Genomic DNA, 14,746 nt, shown 5'->3' with positions numbered 1-14,746 from the left:
ATGTCTAGAAAGCATCAGCTGACATGGACAGCTAACAGCAGCAGCAAAGCTAACATCAGGACGTCATCTCTTAAAAGCCTCCCGTTGTCGGATACAACATGAAACTACTCCAGTTAGCTCAATCATGTTGTAACTAAGACATCCGCTGGAAAAAATATTTTTTTCACGGGCCATTTAGTGAGTTATTACAGACACCGCTATCAGCTAACGGCATCCCTACCTCACCCCGGTCAAAATGGTCGCACAACGATTACGTCACATCCAGAGCCTGTAACTTTACAGGAACCTTCCTCGTACTCCGCTCTCTCAGTGGAGACACGGCGGTTGAGAGGGCCGAGCGAGAGGACGTTCCTGTAGTAGTTCCTGCCCCCCAAATAGTACCAGGAACTTCTTCAGTGGAAACGGGCCTATTGTGCTGACAGTGGTGGAAAACCGCCCATAACTGTGTCACACGGGGAAGAGGGAAGGTGGCTGGAGTTCCTCCAACATTTGCGGTTAGATTATCATATTTTTTAATTGACAAAAATATAGGCTGCTTCAGCTGATTTTTTTATGCGCACATGTGCCCCCAAATATTTTTTTACAGTTCGCACACACCTATTTTTAGTCGCAAATGCGAGTGAAACGCTCGCACTGTCGAGCGCTGTATTGGGTCAACAGGACACCTCCAGTAATGGTAACTTACTGCCATATCACTAAATAGAGTGTCACAGAGATGACGTTTTTCTGTAGACTGATGCTCAAGTTAGCATCGCCCTGGTTCCCTTGTCAAATAGCCAATGGGATTTTTCCATTGGATTTTGGATTACTGCAGAAATAAAGCTTTGTGGCAAGCAACAGTTTATCATACTTTCACGTTTTGTTTAGCAAGATAATCGTCACAAATGAACACCACTTTCATGATCTTTAAAGAAGAAATGCAATCACCAGAGGGACAAAGCTAACGTTAGGCTATAAACAAAGTGCACCACAGTCACATGACTTAACGTCGCTACCACAGCTCAGCTGTAAAGCCGTGCTCGGCATGATGACGTCCTGTATTCTCATTTAGTCACTTGTTAGCAACACATAAAAGCTCCAGCATTCATGAGTGGAGTATTTAATGACGTATTTTCTGTCATAGAACAAACCGTGAAAGTCTCTTCAGCCTGTGCTAACCACAGACCTTATTTCAGGCACCTACCCAAAAACCCATTCACTTCAAGACTAGGGTAGCAGGAGCGCTAAAATGATTACTCATTTCTAGGTTTAAGGACTCATTCCTGGGGCACTCAATTGTGATAAAATAATTACAGTAATACTAAATGATTCCATACAGCCAGTGATATTTCAGTTTTACTCTCATTGTACACATTATACCCGCCTAACATCAGCATGTTGTTGCAAGCATTTGGTTCAAAGCACAGCTGTGCCTGAGCACAGCCTCAAATGTGTGCTAGCATGGCTGTAGACTCTCAGTCTTGTTAATGAATGAGGCAACATATGACCAGTTTATGGGGCAAAGGAGATACTAGAATTCTGAGTAGAAGCGCTTTACTATTCTGTGGCAGTAGTGCTACCTGCAGTCGTGTAAATGATTTGTGTGCTCCCTGCTCCTCTGACTCAGTGTTGCAGAGGAAAGGTTGGATGACTCAGTTTCAGGGAAGGTATGGCAGACAAGCCATTTCTTGAACGTTTTCAGACCACCCAAAACATTACTATGTTTAAAAACATGTGATGAGGCTACTGCACTTAATATATAGTAGCATGGACTAAAAACTATAAAACTAGCAATGCCATCTAGAAGGTTACACTATGTCACTCTCCAGTAGTATATTTCCTTTGTGCCACCACTGTCCAGTGACTGGAAAATTAATAGAATATACAGGTCTGTGGGACTGGTGGGCCATCCACTCTTTGCTAAAGATGTTAAATGTTGGGATGTTTTACCAACTGTCCGTACCAATACCCATACTACCATACCATACAGTATGCCAGAAAAAGATTTAGTATGTCCCAGTACATAGTATGTCAAATGTAGTATTCCAAAAATGCCAGGATGTTCTACTACATCCGGTACGATTTTGCAGTATGCAAGCCAGCATGCTTTTCCGGCTATTCTGACACACAATTCTTGGTGCAGTGGACGATATGTCCCATCCACATTGCCGCAAACAGATGCCCGCTTGAGAGCTGATTGACAGCTGTCAGAAGTCGCATTGACGGATGACAGTGCATTCAAGTAACTGATGACCAGTCTAATAGTAATAACAGGAATATTGTTTCAGAGCACAAAATAATAATAAATATTACAAACAACAAAAGGACATAACTATAAAAATAACAATGACAGAGAACTAGAGATGTAATTTCACTGTCGCAAATACAAAATGTTAGAAAGTACAATCTGTGCAGTTATAACTTTAAACTACACACACTGCAAAGTAACAACAGCAGATCTCTCCATTTTGATCTCCATCTCTGGAGCACTCGGCGAGTGACGTTTATTTTATCTCCAAGGTAATGGATATAAAAGAAAGATGGTCAAAGTTCAGTGCGTAATTTTATGAGAAAGTAGTATGTCCCAATTGTGTGCACACTGCATGCAACAGTGATTTGTTCTGAAATTTGTACCAAAAATAATCTAATTATCTATCTGGACAAATTATTCTTGATAGGCTATCATTTTTTTATGCGTTGCTGGAACACATCTCAATGGCCGATTAGACATTTGGCTGCAACAGTTTTATTTAAGTACAACAATAACTCTTTTAACTGCAAGATTACAATAGTTCCAGTTCAGGTTTGGGAGCAGATGTGGAAAAAGCTGCATCCCGGATGTGCTTCTGATGGTGGTCCTGACCATCTACCAAACCCACAGAGGAAGATCTGAGCAAATGTGAAGGCACATAAAAAACAAGGAATCTGCAATACAGTTCAGGTAAAGCCATCAAGAGTTTGTTAAAGACACAAAATGGCTTCAAAATCCAGTCCTAAAACATACAGGGAACAGTACATGTAGTTCAGCTGTAGGGATAGTAAAGACGCTCTCTCTTTTTAGTGTGTGTTCGTAAATAATCACTCCTTTGTGCCAAAGTGCACTCTGGCACAAATGGGACCGTCTGTAAATTCAGAGTGCTGCTGGAATATACCTTTCGGTTATTTAGAACACCAAACTCTCAGAGTTGCAGAGCGCAATCTAGGCACATGGCTCTGGGCAGAGAACAGTTGAAATGGCAGGAACCATCCTAACAAAATGCAGCAACTGTGGACTGAGGAGTGAATGTAAAGAAATAATACAACACTTAGCAACATGTATTTTTTAATCATACATTTCCGTAGGAATGTTTTTCTTTCATCCATTTTAATTTAGCCATTTGTTAATTCACTTAGAATGCTCCACCCAGAGCTGTGCATACTGCACCTTTTCTGACCAAGCATGAAGCAGATATGTTTTGTGCACTGCATTTGTTGAACTTTAAAAGGTTATTCATCCACTCTTTAAATTGCAAATGGCCCATGAGCATGCTTAAAGGGACAATTCACCCCAGAAACAAAAAAAAACATCAAACAAACAAACAAACAAAAAGAACTAAATTTCATCTCAAATGTAGTGCATCTTATAAATATTGTTTTGGTGTGAGTTGCTGACTGTTGGAGATGTCCACCATAGAGACGTCTGCCTTCTCTAATATATAATGGAACCAGATGCTTGGGGTGCTCAAAGTGCCAAAAAATGCATTTGAAAAACTCAACAGCAATGTCTCCAGAAATCATAAATTGGTTATGAAGATAATCCACAGACCTTGTTGTAAGTAGTTTCATGTTTTTTTTCTACTGAACTACACCCAGAAACCATTTCAATGTGCACAAGGAAGCATTCATATACTCATGGACAAGAGGCTCGTGCTCATGACAGCGCAGATGTAAACATTAATAGCTTCCTTCTCAGCTGGGCTGTAACATTAGCTGGCTCAGTGGTGCTGAGTAAGCTAGCTGTAGATGCACACCAACGTCTGCACAGTACGGTTGGCAGGTGTAGTTCAGTAGAAAGAAAATAGTACCTACATGAAACTGCTCACAACATGGCCTGTGGATTATCTTGAACAACCAGGTCATGATTTGTGGCACTTTGAGCACCACAAGCTGAGTGCCATTTAGTTTTATTACATTTGAGAGGAAACAGACATCTCTACACCCAATATCTCCAACACCTGGCAGCTTACACCAAGACAATCTTTTTTTTTTTGGTTGTTTTAAAGATATTTTTGGGGGCATTTTGCCTTTAATGGACAGGACAGCCAAGTGTGAAAGGGGGAGAGGGAGGGGGGATGACATGCAGCAAAGGCCAACATGCTGGACTTGAACCCGGGCCTCTGCGGCAACAGCCTTGTACATGGGGCGCCTGCTCTATCCAGTAAGCCACCGACGCCCCATGACAATTAAGTTTGATAAATAGCACTACACGTAAGAGGGAAAATTGTTTTTTGATTTTGAAAGAAACTGTCCGTTTGACGCATTTAATTTAGCTCTACAGAAGGTAGGAACAAAGGCATCTCTAACTTACATCTCCTGTTTATAGTTTTCCAGTTACTCGCCAACCCAGTTACCCAATCATAAATGCTTGCATTGTACATTTCTGCAAATCACAGATACGATACATTTGTACAATATTATTAGCGAATACATTGAAACTTTACATTTCAACAACACCAGGGTTAATGTGTGTTTAGGTTTGGGCACAAAAAAGAATTGGTTATGGTTAGGAAAAGATCATGTTGTGGCTTAAAATACACAGTTCTGGAAGCCCAATCCCAGCTGAAAACACAGCAGTGTCTCACTAACAAACATCCGCTTCAGGTGGTACTATTCTGGCTGTAAAAGCAGCGACGTCTCTGTAACTACTTTTTGTGGCACTATCCCAGCAGGAAGCAAAGCAACAAGTCACAAAAAAAATCAGTTTTGCTGACTAAAAAGCCACTGTAAAACGCAGGGATGACCTGCTAAAAAACAACCAGTTTTGTTGTTTGCTGTCTCAACAGTACTCTGCAGTGGTCTGCAGCTTGGCAAGTGTCCTACATGTCATGCCATCGACTATACCCTTCACCTCCTGATGATTAAGTCAGATCATATACTATGTCCCTTTAGAAATATTGATATGATATGCATTAAACATACGAATGTAGCATATCCATTGTTTGCAGAAATGTATAATGCTAACGATTTCATCAAGCGTCTGGGCTGGTTTCGCGTATAAAAAAGATTTGAAAAGAGTCTGTAATTACTGAGGACCCCCCCGTCTAGGTAAGGTTTTGAAGGCCTAACAAAGGTAATTTTAAACAGTCCAAGAAAATCTCAAGGTATATATTTATATTTGGGACAATACCCAAGACAATTTTAAAGTCATATTTAAACAAGAATGAAGGTCTTTTCAATGAGAGGCCAGCGGGCAGGTACTAAGGCGCCGGTTATCCAAAATGATGTTAATAATAAACATATCAGATATCATGTAAATAATTCAGTACCTCTTGTGTGACTTCTTTTGGCCATGATAATCATGTAGTGAAAATGTGATATCTTGTCAGCCCTACACTGAAATTTATAATTGTTGTATAAAAGAGTTGTCAGGACATAAAAATGAGGACTATCGCATGGCAGGGCATCTGCATGACTTGATGTGTAAAGTTATGATTAGTTTTTATTCATAAAGAAAATACAGTTGTATACGCAGGGATACAGTAGTGCACAGAAGCCATTTCCATGGTTACCGCACACTGTGCACATAGCATGTCCTTGTGGAGCACTTATCTGCCTGTTTATTCACATGAGGAGCGCAGAGGCACCCTGCGGATCCAAGCAGGCATGCAGGATGAGAGACGCTTACTGTTGTAAAGATCTTAAAGGTCTACAGCCATGATAGTGGCTCAGTGAGGTTCTACTAAGATAAAGTGATGCTTTGAGCTAAATGCTAACATGTTCACAATGACAATGCTAGCATGCTGATGTTTAGCAGCTATGATGTTGACAGTGTTCACCATCTTAGTTTAGCATGTCAACATGCTAAAATTTACTAACCATCACCAAGCATAGTACAGCTGCGGCTGATGGGAATGTCATTAATTTAGCAAAAAATTTGTCATACAGTTAAGAGATCATCAAATTAATTACATAAATGTCTGTAAAAATATGGTAACCTAAGTAATCATTTTTGAGACACTTCAATCTAAAACACAAATCATCGCAAGTGAATCTATTTGTAGCATTAGATTAAAGGTCGGGAATCACCAAAGTCATTAGGATTCATCCTACAGACATCTGTACCAATTTTCACTGCATTTTTTCTTTCTTGACAATTCCAATTTCCAATTTCTAAAAGTCTGACCTGATGGTCCCCACTTTGGCCAAATCAGACTACCCTCCTAAGCACCATAATTGACAGCATACACAAACATTTTTGTAACTTCTCTTTAGTGAAAATTCTGTTGTATGTTGGCAATGAACCACTGACTATTAAATAACTTTACTTACAAAACTGCACCAGGTTACAGGGGCTTCTGTTACTCTCATTCAATCAAATCTAAAAATATAAAAGTGCTCCAGCTTTTTGTACAAATAAAATCCAAATGAAAATGAACTGCAGTACATCTCACTTTATCTAACATACTTCACTCTCCCAAAAGAGAACAGGTCAACAGAAATATGTACACCAATCAGCCACATTAAAACCACTGACTGGCGAAGTGAATAACATGTGGGTGCCACCTGACACACTACACCCATCTAAATACTAATGCATACCAAATACCCCTTATGGTAACAACACTCCTCGATGGAATTGGTCCCCTCCTGCAGGATAATGCGCTACGTCACATTGCAAAAACTGCTCAGGAATGGCCCGCCAAGGAACATGACATAAAGCTCAAGGCGTCAACCTGGCCTCCAAATTCTGCAGATCCCAATCTGATCGAGCATCTGTGGGATGTGTTAGGACCCCACCTCACATCCCACAAGACTCAAAAGGATCCACCGCCAACGCCTCAGTGCCAGAGACCACAGGACACCCGCGGAGGGGGTGGGGACCTAAGCTGTTGCCCTAGCAACAGAACAGCAATAAAGTCGTCTATACGCAGTGCTGAACACTCCATAGCTTTTACTTTGGCACAGTCCAAACCTGCAGTGGGAGGCTGCTTGAAAGCTGTGGGGAGAAGGTTTCACCCTCCAATCTGTATTTGTCTCAATTCGCTAATTGACACATCTGAGTGATGCCATCGTAAAATGAAATTTCTGAGTTTTCACATATACCCAACTTCAGTTGAACAATGTTGGCATACACTTAGACACAAATTGTTGTCCATTAAGCTTATCTAACCCGGCTAACCGGACTAAGTCAACTAGCATGCTACAGCTGATAAACACTAGTGGACTGCAAAAACTTTTCAGGGAAAACTCTTGCTCCAGATTTTCTGTTCCATGTGTGCAAGTACTGGACATGAATAGATTATTTTGACTGTTTAGTTCAGTACGCAATATATGTTCAGTACACCTTATGACTCAAACATCCTTTACCAAACAGTTTAGGAAAAATACAGGTACTGTTCACTTCTAATTTACAAGAAGGTAAAGGTATGTGAACAGTATATAATATATTAACTCCCACTCCTGTGCTAAGCAGTGTCCACATGCCTGCCCCACTCCTGCTGACTGTGCACTGTGCAAAAGGAGAGGAGAAACCCCCTGCTGCTGGAAAAGAGCTGGTCACTGCGATTTCTTTGAGTAGCATGCACAGGAATGAACTACAGCTTTTGGGTCCTGGCATTCATGTGTCTGTATTACATGATATATATCAGGCTGATAAATTTTAAATTTTATAATTTCATTAATTAAAATTATAATCAAACAATAGTGCCAATAATAAGAAGCCAGACTGCTTTCATTGACTTAACAAGGGTAGCATCTACACAACCTGACACAGAGGGTTGCAGTATACATAACTTTAAATTTGCTTTGTGAGCCGCTAATAAATACAGAGGAGAAGAACAACAACAACTGCAGCGCGCTGCCTAGAGGGTAAAACATGTTGCAGTGTGGACGTCTTTCACAGTTCCAGAGGAAGACAACAGGACTGCGCAGAGGGTCTGATCTCCAACCACCCGACACCCCACCATATCAAGAAACTTCCTGCAGCTGTAAACAGGTGAAACGCAGAGCTGAAGGACTGTCTCAAGAGTGTTAGCAGGAGCTAATTAGCAGCGGCTGCTTACATCCAACACAAAGCTTTTAAAAGGCTTGACTCTGTTGTTAAACTCATTATTAACTGCTAGCCATGTGATGCTACAGTTAGCAATTATTTGTATCTTTACCTGGCGACCCAGTGTGGAGCATGTATCTCTCTCTGACTGCGTGTTACTCTGAGTTGAGTGTTAACGTGTGAGGTGAATCAATAGCATCGCATTTCTACTTGGTAGCTGTAGGCTCGTCAATGGTGGACGGTGAGACGGCGCCTGGGTGAATTTATAAAAATGCAGCATGACCATTTTAACATTTCATACATTAGATATAAGGCAGACCTGCCGATTCACATTCAACGTTGACCTTCGTGCGGTGCATGCAGGTGACTGACACAGAATCAGCTCTTAAAGTGACTGGCCGGTCTCCACACGTGGGTGATCAATATTAAAATTTAGAGTGAAAAACTGAATTATAAAATCTATCTTGCATATTCCTTATACTTTATAGTGGAAGCTTGGTAGTGAGGGTCAGACGGTGTGTCAGCATTTAAGAGCCAATCGATGGAGAAAAATTATCTGGATACTCCACTCTGATTTTCATAAATTAAAAAAGGACCAAGGCCCAGTATGGTCATGTTCTGTCATCAAGCCTTTGTTGTTCAAACTGAAGCTAATTTTTAGTGTTGTTCAATTTTTTTTCATGGTTTTAACCATTTAATGTACTGAACAAGAGTCACAAAGTTGATTTAAAGGAGAGTTTAACATTTTGGAAAATTTGTTGCCCAGAGTTAGTGGAGAAGAGAAGTCAATGGTATTCTACTTCATGGTTAATATGTAGCTGGTTGCCCTTTCATTTTTCATGCTAAGCTAAGCTAACTGGCTGCTGGCTCCAGCTCAGGGCTGGGCAGTATGTTGACTATTAAAGGTATATCAATATATTTTCAAATGAGATATAGGATGAGACATTGCAGCCCTGCACAATGTCAACATTCACTGCCACATATTGATTTTCTATTTTTTGAAGCTGCTCTCTCCCCTCTCTCTCACACACACACACACACACACACACACACACACACACACACACACACACACACACACACAGGGTGTGTCACTCCAAGTGCCAAAGTGCATTCTAGCACAAACTGGACCATTCGTTCAGAGTGCTATTGAAATATATTGATATAGTATATAGACCAGTGAGTTATTCAGAGCGCAGGAGACACGTTGATATTTTCAATGTATAGCTCAGAGCTGTGATATTGCTAATATTGCAGTATATTAGCATGTGATTATGCAGCCATGCTAAATAAATTCAAGGCTGTTACTTTCTGTCCTTAAAAGGAAACTGCAGATCGAGTCTTACTAAGCTATTTACACTTATGCAGGGTGGACCAGCAACAGACAGTGTGAGCTGTGCTTTAGAGCCAGTCTTTCTACACGTTTCTCACACAGACACACACATGCACCAACAGACCATCATATCACCATATGGGACAGATAACAGTGGTGCCATTCTATCAAGTGCATCTATCCGTCCAAGCAAGACTAAATTATATTGAAACAAATCAGAGCGTGACAGGTTTTCCCAACAATGCCAGGCTGTAGGAACCACACACCAGCACAAACACGCACACACAGCAAAGAAGGCTATAAATGCACACAAGAGGACTTGACACAGCTCCAGTGAAAACCATAAATCAAGAAGAATGATTTCAGTGGTTTGATTGGTTTACAGTACAGATAAACAGACATGTAGAGATAAAAACAGAGAGAAATAGATAAAGATGGATAGATTAAACTTCTCATTTTAAGTCCAGTGTGCTAAATGTACTTTGGCTGGCTTTGCAATTTCAATACTGAATTTATGAAAATGACAAATTTCCTTTAAATCTGAGATGTGATGCAGGTGCAGTGGTGGACAAAACACTAATCATTCAGCTTTAATGCAGTTCAGATCCAAAATATCCCAATTTCGTCTTCACTGTAAGGATCTTTAGGCTATGTTCAGACTGCAGGCAAATCAAGTTTATTTCTCAAATTAGATCTTAAAAACAGACTGTCAGCATTTATATCTGCAACTAATCAGATCAGATTTGTGTGTCTGGACATCACCAATCTATCTACATGGGTTGCTGTGGTAACAATGTAAGCATCAGTAACTATATAGTGACTACTTAGTAACACTTGTGACACAGCTTTCTGACACAGAAGCATGAGACATGGAGGTCCATCATGTCGCCCTCCAAACAATCTGTTTTGGCATCTGACCACAGACTGCTGTTCCTCATGTTGACCTCTTCAGCGCTCTGCTGGTAGCAGCATGGATCTGCTAAGCACTTTCATCCCTCTGGATTTGGCATTGTTGTTGTGTGTTGTGTTCAAAGACACTTTGAAATCCAATTTGAGCGGTAAGAGCATCCAGACTCAGACACATCTGCAGAAATGTGATGGGAATTTCAAACCACCAAATATGGTTTGCATCTAATTTTCAGAAATTGCGTTTTATGTGTTTTGTTTCTGTCAAGACTTCCTAAAATCAATCTGGATACAATCTGGATATGCCAAAAGACAATTTGGGCATGGCAGTCTGATCAAGGGCTTACTCTTGGAATCTTGATAACAATTACAAGCACATACAGACACTGTACCAATTTTAGGGGAATTTATTTAGTTGATGGACAGTTAAAGGTAAGTTTTGAAAATAAAAATTGCTTGAAAAATAAAGCCTCTTAAACTAACACAAATGTGTATGTACTCTGGTCAAATTCTATGCTTATTTTTCCTTTGTGCATTATGAGTCCTGATTTAAAATACATTTCTATAAAACAATTGAATCCAGCAAGTGCTGGGCTGAATGTGCAGCTGAAACACGACTTCTAAATATCTCACACTTTTAAGCATACAGTGCACTGCCTACTAGATGCTTTTCACTTAAGTTCTCTATAGTTATATGTCTATTGAGGAGTAAAATATTTTCTCTGTAACTACAATGATTGTGCAAGAGCAAAGAGGTAGACTTGTAGCTGGAAAAATCTCTTGGTAGCATTATGTTTGACTGACACATACATGGAGTATAACATGGAATGTGTGTTTAAGTATATGTTCCCTTCTCAAATTAGGTGTAACAAAAACTATTATACAAAGCTTAGGCTCTAGTTTTGGGCTATATTATGAGTATTTATAGATATTTCATGAGCCATATCTTTTCACAGTTTTTTCATCACATCGTAACTCAAAAATAAAGGTCTTCTTTACTAGACCTTTTACAATCAATAAACTGTTTTTTTAATCTTGTTTAACAGTCACTTACTGTCAGTTTTTGTATAAAGAACTCGGGCTATAAATTTAGGAATGAAATTTACTCCAATCGCTTGTTTTAACTTTCAGTGGGTGGTTGTCTGTTTATTTATGATTGGATTTGGCACACGTCCTTAAAGTCGTCTGCAACTGCAAAAGCTGTGAATATGACTCACTTTCTGTGGTGCATCACTCTTGACTGCCACAACTGTACCTCTAGAGAGTTAACCACTAACGGTCATTTGACAAGGTCTTTAATTCCCTCCATCTAAGCAGTTTTCCCTCGACTTCACTGGGTTTTCCATGTCTTCATGAGCACACACCCATGTCTGGAGCCTTAATGTGTCCCTGTGAATAATTACACGAGTATATGCATATACCATTGTCATAAAGTCCTCGCAAAAGGAAAACAGTATTATTTTTAATCAGACCACAAAACCCTTTGCATCACATCAAAGAAAGGTGGAGTATAGCGTGACTTTGGGGACTTATTTGGTCACGTGGGTGGAGTTCAAACTGCGCAGCAGAAAAGGATCTGTCTTCTCTCGTCCACGTCTGACCAAATACAGGAAATATACCTCTGCACAACATCGCAACACCAAGGCCTTTGCTGCCCTTTTCAACGATTTTCCCATATTAATTATTCAAAAATGTTTCCTGTCTTTTTTTGACACCTGTTATGGAGTTCAACCTCACGTTCCATTACGGCAAAGACGGATACTACGTAATTAGACTTCATATGTTTCCAGTTACACATGCTGATGTCACTCTTTTTCACTACCGCCTTCCAAGTCTATGTCTCCACCACTAGTAACCATTTCAGAGCAACATGGAAGGCATTACGTACCCTCTAATCAAACAGCCAGAAAGTCTTGGTCACTATTTAATTCTTGCTAGAGACTGAATGGGTTACATGGCAGTATATATGCAAACTTCAAGTTTCCACAAAAACTTCAAAGTACATTTGAAATGAGTCATTAACCTCAATGGGAATAGTAGAGCATTGTGGATCTCATGAACATGAAGTTGTTCTGTCAGTTCTGATGGATTTAATTGACACAATAGCCTTGAGGAAATATTTATCTCTCAACAGCTGTTGGTGTTTTGTGTGCGTATCAGAGCTTCGGCTTGTCTTAATCATTTTTCCTCATGTCAAGCTTTGCTTAGGTACTGACATCTGGGCATTTATAGTGCTGGCAAGTAATGGCTGCTGGCTGAGGTTTAGCATACTTCAAGCCATACCTTAGAGGGCTAAGCAGGGGTTTGTTCAAATGGAAGGATACTCCAGCTCTAATTTGAGCTAAATCCTGAGACAAGCCAAAAGTTACAGAGTTTGGACTGAGCTGGTTGAGGCAACAACAACACATTTATTGTGCACGGATAATTTGTTTTAATAGATTTTTTTTAACAGATTTCGTTCACTGTCAAAATGCAGCCAAACTGTGTAATATCCTTGTAGCCAGCAAAAGTCTGTTTGGATTCCAACATGTAAATATCAGACATGCATCTGTCACTTTTTCATGTAACATGGTAACAAATTCAAACTTGGTGGATACAATGAGAGAAACACTGGATAATATAGTGCAACTGAATACAGTATACCTCAAACTATCTTAACTCCTACTAAGACTGTGTCAGGGAACAGTTCATTTAACTAATATTTCAGATTTGTTGCATTGGCTTGCATTATAGTGTAAGGTGTACCCAATATTACAGAAAAACACAAACACATTTAAATAACAAAATATTTAGGGATGGGGGCACAAAATAGTAAATTTACGGTTGCACCAACACCCCTCTGACACAGCCAGAAACAAAACTTAAAGTTACATAAAGGCAGCTTTTATACAACCCATTTGGGTTACATTGGATAAGTGTTGTTTTTACTGTGTCCAGCTTTTTTTTATTTCATCCCATTGAAGCAATAATTGCTTAATGTTGAATAACACTTTATTTTTGACAACACAGACAAGACCATAATTGTAACAAAGATGTAGTTGCTTTATGTTTGCCGTTTGTTGGGTATAAAATCACTCTTAATGGAATGAAAAGTCATACACGGCCTCTCTACTCTTTTCTGCACTGTGGTGTCAATCACTGTGCCATCCCCACAAGTGTATAATATAACAATAAATATGTTTATGGCAAGACATAACATTTGACTGTAAATATGTCTTGGCCAACACACAAATAAATGGGCATGCCAGTTGAGCACCATATGCAACTAATTATGAACTCTTTTTTGTGTGTTTTAACAAGAAAGTGAGGGAGGCATGGAGAGATAAAGAGGGAGACATGACAGTTAATCCTTTGGCGTAATTTTACTTGAAATGTCTCACTTGTGTATCCATTNATATATATATATATTTAAATATGTATAAAAGCAAAGAAACAGAATAAGAACTTTGTAGCCCTACACTTATGTTACACTGTTATTAAATAGCTTGGCATACAAGAAAAATGTTGCAGCAAACAAAAGCTAGCCAACATAAATTATTTTTTATGCAGATACTGTTTCAGATTTACCCTGACAACGTTCCAAATCTCACTCCACCTCAACGAGAACACTTTGTTCTTGTGTTTAATCACTGCCACTGGCAGAGAGGCTGCTGTGGTTATGAAATGCAGTCAAACATTTCAGGGAATGCACCAGTAAGGGATAAAGGTTTAGCACATTACCTCTATTTTACATCTTTACCTCTATGGCATTCGGACTCCTTTGTGCAACAACTAATCAGTCAAACATAAATAATATTACAAACTCAATTCTGAGACTTCTTCTTTGGTGGCTGATTGAGTTGTCCTTGGTCTTAAGAAACAAAAGACTTAAGGGTGAGCAATAAATCAATGCAGACCTTGTTTCGCCGGGGCTATTCAGCCACTTGGGGTGTAAAACGCTCAAAGGCAATGAGCACTTGAAAGTCTGGAGCTGCGGCCAGTTTCTGCCCAGCAATTATCCTGTCTGCGTGCCTCCTAAACACTGCATACCAGATATGTTTGGGCCTCTTCAGCAACAGTCCCAGTTATGGAGACACAGATGCTAATGACACCATATTTTCAGAGCTACAGAGACAGAAGGCCTCTGGCCATCACTTCTAAAACACATGCCACACAGCCTGCACCACCCACACCACACAGACCTGTTATTGATGACCACTGACGGCTCTCCTCTTCACTTGACTCAGGGTGGCCGCCATAGGCAACAAAGCTGTAAATACAACTTGTCAAGGTAACGCAAC

This window comes from Epinephelus moara, chromosome 16, assembly GCF_006386435.1.
Source record: "Epinephelus moara isolate mb chromosome 16, YSFRI_EMoa_1.0, whole genome shotgun sequence".
NCBI lineage: Eukaryota > Metazoa > Chordata > Actinopteri > Perciformes > Serranidae > Epinephelus > Epinephelus moara.
This window is presented reverse-complemented; position numbering follows the sequence as displayed.